The following is a 7,233-nucleotide window of genomic DNA, read 5'->3' on the forward strand; positions in this document are numbered from 1 at the left end:
GGAGGTGATCCATTTTCTGCGGGAAATGGCGAGCCCCTTCGGCTACAAGAGTGTGTAGGTCCCGCTCAACAGTCTACGTCCTTAACCATCGGGGACTTTGTAGATTGTGCCCGTAATCGCTCTCCGCAGAACAGAGCGGGAGGTCTCCGCGGCGGAGGCCGGAGAGGGCGCGAGGTGAGCGGCATGGTATGACTGGGTTCGTGCCGCTCACTGGTACCCGGAGCGTGGCGCCCTCCGGGTAAAAGGCTAGCCGGGGCGAGCAGGTGGGTTGACGGGCGCATAAGCCACGCCGTCCCCGCCATACAAGGTGCCGGTGGCCTGGCGAACCACCGGCGTAAGGCTAGCCAGGGCGGACCGCGGGGCAGAGGGCGCTTAAGCCACGCTCTCTCTCCATCCCACCAGTACAAACGGGGAAAAAATTTCAAAGTGTGGGAGAACCGGGGACCCGACCGGTGGCACTCTGCCTCTCGCTGCCGCCCTCCTGGAAGCGTCCTCGGTCACTCGGAGTACGGCAGATTCCAGAGCTCCGGAATGGTGAAAAAGAACCGGAGAGAGGGCGACTCTGGTTTCTCACTGCCGGGCGAGGACCACCGCAGGCGGCGGGGACGTCTGACAGGAGACGGCGCCGCGGCAGGCTTTCTAAGTGGCTGGGCTTTTTGTCCTCGGCGAAAGTCGAAAAAATTTTGCGGTCCGAGCTGCCCTGCTCCTGCCGGGGAAGGCTTACCGCCGGCGGCTGCCAACCCCTGGCTTGCCCGCCGGATCGCCTTCGAAGGCTGCTGAAAAAGAACCCCGAGACGGGCACCTCTCGGAAGAACCGCAGACCAAAACCGACCGGTCCGACTTTCAGTGCACCTTCGGCGGCAGAGAGAAGCAGCAAAAATACCGGTCAGAGAAGGGGAGTTTTGGTCGACTCTGCCAGGCTTTTGCACTAAGTCAGATCCGTAATGCCAGCGGGACTGAGTCGCTTTTGCGTGCCGTGGTCCTGGAGGCCTGCTCGGACAGGGCGGTCCTTCGGGTCCCGCGGGAAGGGGCATTTCATGTTCCTCTGCGGGAGGTGATCCATTTTCTGCGGGAAATGGCGAGCCCCTTCGGCTACAAGAGTGTGTAGGTCCCGCTCAACAGTCTACGTCCTTAACCATCGGGGACTTTGTAGATTGTGCCCGTAATCGCTCTCCGCAGAACAGAGCGGGAGGTCTCCGCGGCGGAGGCCGGAGAGGGCGCGAGGTGAGCGGCATGGTATGACTGGGTTCGTGCCGCTCACTGGTACCCGGAGCGTGGCGCCCTCCGGGTAAAAGGCTAGCCGGGGCGAGCAGGTGGGTTGACGGGCGCATAAGCCACGCCGTCCCCGCCATACAAGGTGCCGGTGGCCTGGCGAACCACCGGCGTAAGGCTAGCCAGGGCGGACCGCGGGGCAGAGGGCGCTTAAGCCACGCTCTCTCTCCATCCCACCAGTACAAACGGGGAAAAAATTTCAAAGTGTGGGAGAACCGGGGACCCGACCGGTGGCACTCTGCCTCTCGCTGCCGCCCTCCTGGAAGCGTCCTCGGTCACTCGGAGTACGGCAGATTTCAGAGCTCCGGAATGGTGAAAAAGAACCGGAGAGAGGGCGACTCTGGTTTCTCACTGCCGGGCGAGGACCACCGCAGGCGGCGGGGACGTCTGACAGGAGACGGCGCCGCGGCAGGCTTTCTAAGTGGCTGGGCTTTTTGTCCTCGGCGAAAGTCGAAAAAATTTTGCGGTCCGAGCTGCCCTGCTCCTGCCGGGGAAGGCTTACCGCCGGCGGCTGCCAACCCCTGGCTTGCCCGCCGGATCGCCTTCGAAGGCTGCTGAAAAAGAACTCCGAGACGGGCACCTCTCGGAAGAACCGCAGACCAAAACCGACCGGTCCGACTTTCAGTGCACCTTCGGCGGCAGAGAGAAGCAGCAAAAATACCGGTCAGAGAAGGGGAGTTTTGGTCGACTCTGCCAGGTTTTTGCACTAAGTCAGATCCGTAATGCCAGCGGGACTGAGTCGCTTTTGCGTGCCGTGGTCCTGGAGGCCTGCTCGGACAGGGCGGTCCTTCGGGTCCCGCGGGAAGGGGCATTTCATGTTCCTCTGCGGGAGGTGATCCATTTTCTGCGGGAAATGGCGAGCCCCTTCGGCTACAAGAGTGTGTAGGTCCCGCTCAACAGTCTACGTCCTTAACCATCGGGGACTTTGTAGATTGTGCCCGTAATCGCTCTCCGCAGAACAGAGCGGGAGGTCTCCGCGGCGGAGGCCGGAGAGGGCGCGAGGTGAGCGGCATGGTATGACTGGGTTCGTGCCGCTCACTGGTACCCGGAGCGTGGCGCCCTCCGGGTAAAAGGCTAGCCGGGGCGAGCAGGTGGGTTGACGGGCGCATAAGCCACGCCGTCCCCGCCATACAAGGTGCCGGTGGCCTGGCGAACCACCGGCGTAAGGCTAGCCAGGGCGGACCGCGGGGCAGAGGGCGCATAAGCCACGCCGACCCCGCTGTACAAGGTGCCGGTGGCCTGGCGAACCACCGGCGTAAGGCTAGCCAAGGGCGTACCGCGGGGCAGAGGGCGCTTAAGCCACGCTCTCTCTCCATCCCACCAGTACAAACGGGGAAAAAATTTCAAAGTGTGGGAGAACCGGGGACCCGACCGGTGGCACTCTGCCTCTCGCTGCCGCCCTCCTGGAAGCGTCCTCGGCCACTCGGTGTCCGGCAGATTTCAGAGCTCCGGAATGGTGAAAAAGAACCGGTGAGAGGGCGACTCCGGATTCTCTCTGCCGGGCGAGGACCACCGCAGGCGGCATGGGAAGTCTGACAGGAGACGGCGCTGCGGGCAGGATTTCGAAGTGCATGGGCTTTTGGCCTCGGCGAAAGTCGAAAAAATTTTGCGGTCCGAGCTGCCCTGCTCCTGCCGGGGAAGGCTCACCGCCGGCGGCTGCCGACCCCTGGCTTGCCCGCCGGATGTCCTTCGAAGGCTGCTGAAAAAGAACTGCCAGGCGGGCACCTCTCGGAAGAACCGCAGACAAAAACATAAAAATTTTGGGCGATCCGACCCTCAGTGCACCTTCGGCGGCAGAGAAAAGCATCAAAAATACCGGTCAAAGAAGCGAGGTTTTGGTCGACTCTGCCAGGTTTTTGCACAAAGTGTTGGCATCGTGCGGCGTCGCGCTTTGCTGTACCGTATCCCCAATGGAGCGGCGCCCGGCGGGGTAGGCTAGCCATGTGAGGTCGAGGGCGGGAGAACGGGACGTAAGCCAGGCCGTTCTCCACAAGAAATTCCGGACGCGGAGACCCCTTCTCCGCCCTACGGTCCCCAATGGGGTGGCGCCCGGCGGGTGAGGCTAGCCATGGGAGGACGGGACGCAAGCCAGGCCGTTCTCCACAAGAAATTCCGGACGCGGAGACCCCTTCTCCGCCCTACGGTCCCCAATGGGGTGGCGCCCGGCGGGTGAGGCTAGCCATGTGAGGTCGAGGGCGGGAGGACGGGACGTAAGCCAGGCCGTTCTCCACAAGTAAAATTCCGGACGCGGAGACCCCTTCTCCGCCCTACGGTCCCCAATGGGGTGGCGCCCGGCGGGTGAGGCTAGCCATGTGAGGTCGAGGGCGGGAGGACGGGACGTAAGCCAGGCCGTTCTCCACAAGTAAAATTCCGGACGCGGAGACCCCTTCTCCGCCCTACGGTCCCCAATGGGGTGGCTCCCGGCGGGTGAGGCTAGCCATGTGAGGTCGAGGGCGGGAGGACGGGACGTAAGCCAGGCCGTTCTCCACAAGTAAAATTCCGGACGCGGAGACCCCTTCTCCGCCCTACGGTCCCCAATGGGGTGGCTCCCGGCGGGTGAGGCTAGCCATGTGAGGTCGAGGGCGGGAGGACGGGACGCAAGCCAGGCCGTTCTCCACAAACTCCCAGCGGTAGAGTCTCGGCTCTCCGCTCTTTTGATCGATCTGACACAGCGCGATCCGGCGGGGCAAGGCACTTTGCTCGGTCAGGGGTATTGGCCCCGGCCGGTTTATGGTAAAGCGTTCCTTAGCCTCAGTCTTGGTCGCGCATCAATCCCCCGCTCCCCGTGAGCGGCTGTCGTCCTCTGCCTAAGGTTGTGTAGCGCGGTGCCAGTGTGGTCCTCGCACGGCCCCGCTCCTGCCACAAGCGGTAGGACTCTCTGCTTCGGCTGAGGTTTGCTACGAAGCGTATGGAACGGGCGTACTCCACCGTACCGTGGGTGGGGGGCGGCGGCGTTGGCGGCGGCAGCGTCCAGCGAGGAGCTCCGGCTCCCCGCGGTAGCGCCTCGCCTAGTGTCCCTCGGGCAAGTCCAATCGCCCCCCGCCCGGTCGGAGAGCGCAGACACTTCTGTGTCCACGGTTTATTTCCGCAGCACGAAAAGGGACGGCTCCCGCTTGCTCCTCGCGGGGACGAGGCTTAGACCCACCGTGGCGCTTCCGCGGTAGGTAGGGTCGTCTGCCGTAGGAGCGGTAGCGGTCGAGTGGTCCCCAGTGTACCCTGTTAGCGCTGCCCGCCTACGCCTGAAGAGCTGCGGACCGAGAAAAAGGTTCGCTCCGCTGCTGACGGCGAAGCGCGCGGCACGCCGCGGAAGAGGAGAGGGAGCGGTCGCCCCCGGGGCGGCTCCCCTCCGAGTCCGGCAGAAGCAGAGATTGTAGCGGAGGGGGGGGGTTTTCTAAATTCCCCGGGCGTGTTATCCCCAGCGGTAGCCTTCGAACTCTTCAACCGCAAGCACGATCGCACGTTCACAGCACCCGTCACTAGGAGCCGGGCCAGAGGCGGGCGGCAGACGAAACCGACATGAGCGCTTAAGGGTATTGCACCCCCGGCGCCCAGACCCTGGAAATTGAGTCTGCCCCCAAAGCCCACCCGCGTCCTCCTTGGCGCTCCCGGAGTACATGGTCGTAGATGGGCCATCGGTCGCTAATGCCAAACTGCGTCCCAGGGGTGCGTCCCCTCTGACCAACGGCAGACCCATCCCTCTCGCCAATCCGCGGATCCCCGCCAGGTCCCGAACAGGGCTCGTCCTTTAGCGTTTCAAATGCGCCCTCCCCGCCATACGAGGGGTTGAGGACCGTAGCCTTCCCTTACGAGAGGCACCAGGGGTGCGCCTGCTCGAGGGCCCGGCCGTGGGCGTAACGCTTGGGCCGCCCGGGGGAGTCGGTAGACCATGGGAGACCAACACTCGCACACGAACGTTGCCCGTGCTTTGTGGAAGAGAGCTTCTTTTGCGAGGTTGTCGCTGCGGATGGCGCCCGGACAAACCCTATCCCTAATACTTCTGGGGAATTGGCGTCTAAGCCACCCTGCTCGGTATCCCTGCACCCACGAAGGGGGCCGTGGAAGGCTTGGGGTCTCGCCGGCGAAACCGACCGGATGCCCGGGGTACTGAACCCCCGGGGTCCCACCCTGGAAATTGAGCCGTCCGACCCCGCCACGTCTTCCTAGTGCTCTCCTTGGCTCCCCCGCCTGTGGGCGTCGTTAGGGGCTGCGGTCATCAGCGCCGGCTAAGCTTCGGCAACACGGCCGACCCACCCCTTCGGCGCCTGGGGGAGCCTGGTCCCAGTCCGGGCCGTTCCGTAGGGGCGGCTATCCCTTACATGAGGGACTCGGTGCGTCCGCTCGGGCTGCGGGGCTCCGGCTCCGACAGCCGGGGAGCTGGTTTTGACCGCGGGCCTCGACGGGAGCCGGCAGGGACCGGACTTAGGCGTCAAGCCGAAAATAACCCCGGCACCCTCGCGTGCTTCCAAAGCGAGGGGACCTTTGGCCGAGCGGGGGCACCGGAAGCCGAACCGACCCCAACCCCTCTTCCTACCCCAGGGCTGGGCTGACCAATCCCCTGATCGGGTCTAAAATGGAAGAAGGGGATTCGAGGGAAGGGGCTGGCGGAAGGCAGTTGCCCGACGGAGTAGGCGAAGGCCAGGCCGTTTCCGAGTCCCGAGCAGAGGAGGGCGAACTCGGCTCTTCATCGACCGACGGCGAGGCGAGGGCGGTGGCTGCCGCGGGGAAGACTCCATTGCTCGTCAGCGCGCTAGGAGCGGGGCCGACTGGCTGCTCGGGGTATGGCATCCCCGGGGGCCCACCCTGGAAATCTTCGCTCCTCAGCCGCTGCAGGTTATAAGGTCCCGCCGCGCGTAAGCGCTCAACTCTCCGACCCACGGATGTCGAGCCCATGGTGAGCCGGCCGTTTCGTACGGGGAAAAGGGGTCCTCTGGCCCCACATCGATCGAGGGGGGTTTAGATCCGCGGAGGCACGCACCGCGAGGCGAATCGCTGCTTTTCCCCAAGAGGTTAACCTTCAAACCACCGAGTAGGTTCGGGGCAGGGCCGACAGTCTGCACTGGGGTATTGCATCCCTGGTGGGGCGACCCTGGAAATCTCTGCCCCTTTCCACTCTTTCGGTTGGGCCTCTCGTCGGGGCGAGCGTAAGTCGGCAAGCAGACGTGGGAAGAGGCTTCTTACCGGTGACACTCCCTTCGTGAGAGAGGCAGGTACTCGCCCCGGACCCCGGTCCAAATCTGCGCGGGCCGGACGGCGTCGGCCCTAGCCGAAGGCCGCTCCCGCGAAGCCAGGGAGCCGAAAATAACCCCGACACCCTCCGCGACCTCGCGTGCTTCCAAAGCGAGGGGAACCTTTGGCCGAGCGGGGGCACCCGAAGCCGAACCGACCCCAACCCCTCTTCCTACCCCAGGGCTGGGCTGACCAATCCCCTGATCGGGTCTAAAATGGAAGAAGGGGATTCGAGGGAAGGGGCTGGCGGAAGGCAGTTGCCCGACGGAGTAGGCGAAGGCCAGGCCGTTTCCAAATATCGAGCAGAGGAGGGCGAACGACGTTCTTCATCGACTGACGGCGAGGCTAGGGCGAAGGCGGTGGCTGCCGCGGGGAAGACTCCATTGCTTGCCAGCGTGCTAGGAGCGGGGCCGACAGGCTGCTCGGGGTATGGCATCCCCGGGGGCCCACCCTGGAAATCTTCGCTCCTCAGCCGCTGCAGGTTATAAGGTCCCGCCGCGCGTAAGCGCTCAACTCCCCGACCCACGGACGTCGAGCCCATGGTGAGCTGACAGTTTCGTACGGGGAAAAGGGGTCCTCTGGCCCCACATCGATCGAGGGGGTTTAGATCCGCGGAGGCACGCACCGCGAGGCGAATCGCTGCTTTTCCCCAAGAGGTTAACCTTCAAACCACCGAGTAGGTTCGGGGCAGGGCCGACTGCCTGCACTGGGGTATTGCATCCCTGGTGGGGCGAC

This window comes from Engystomops pustulosus, unplaced genomic scaffold (genome assembly GCF_040894005.1).
Source record: "Engystomops pustulosus unplaced genomic scaffold, aEngPut4.maternal MAT_SCAFFOLD_244, whole genome shotgun sequence".
Classification (NCBI taxonomy): Eukaryota; Metazoa; Chordata; class Amphibia; order Anura; family Leptodactylidae; genus Engystomops; species Engystomops pustulosus.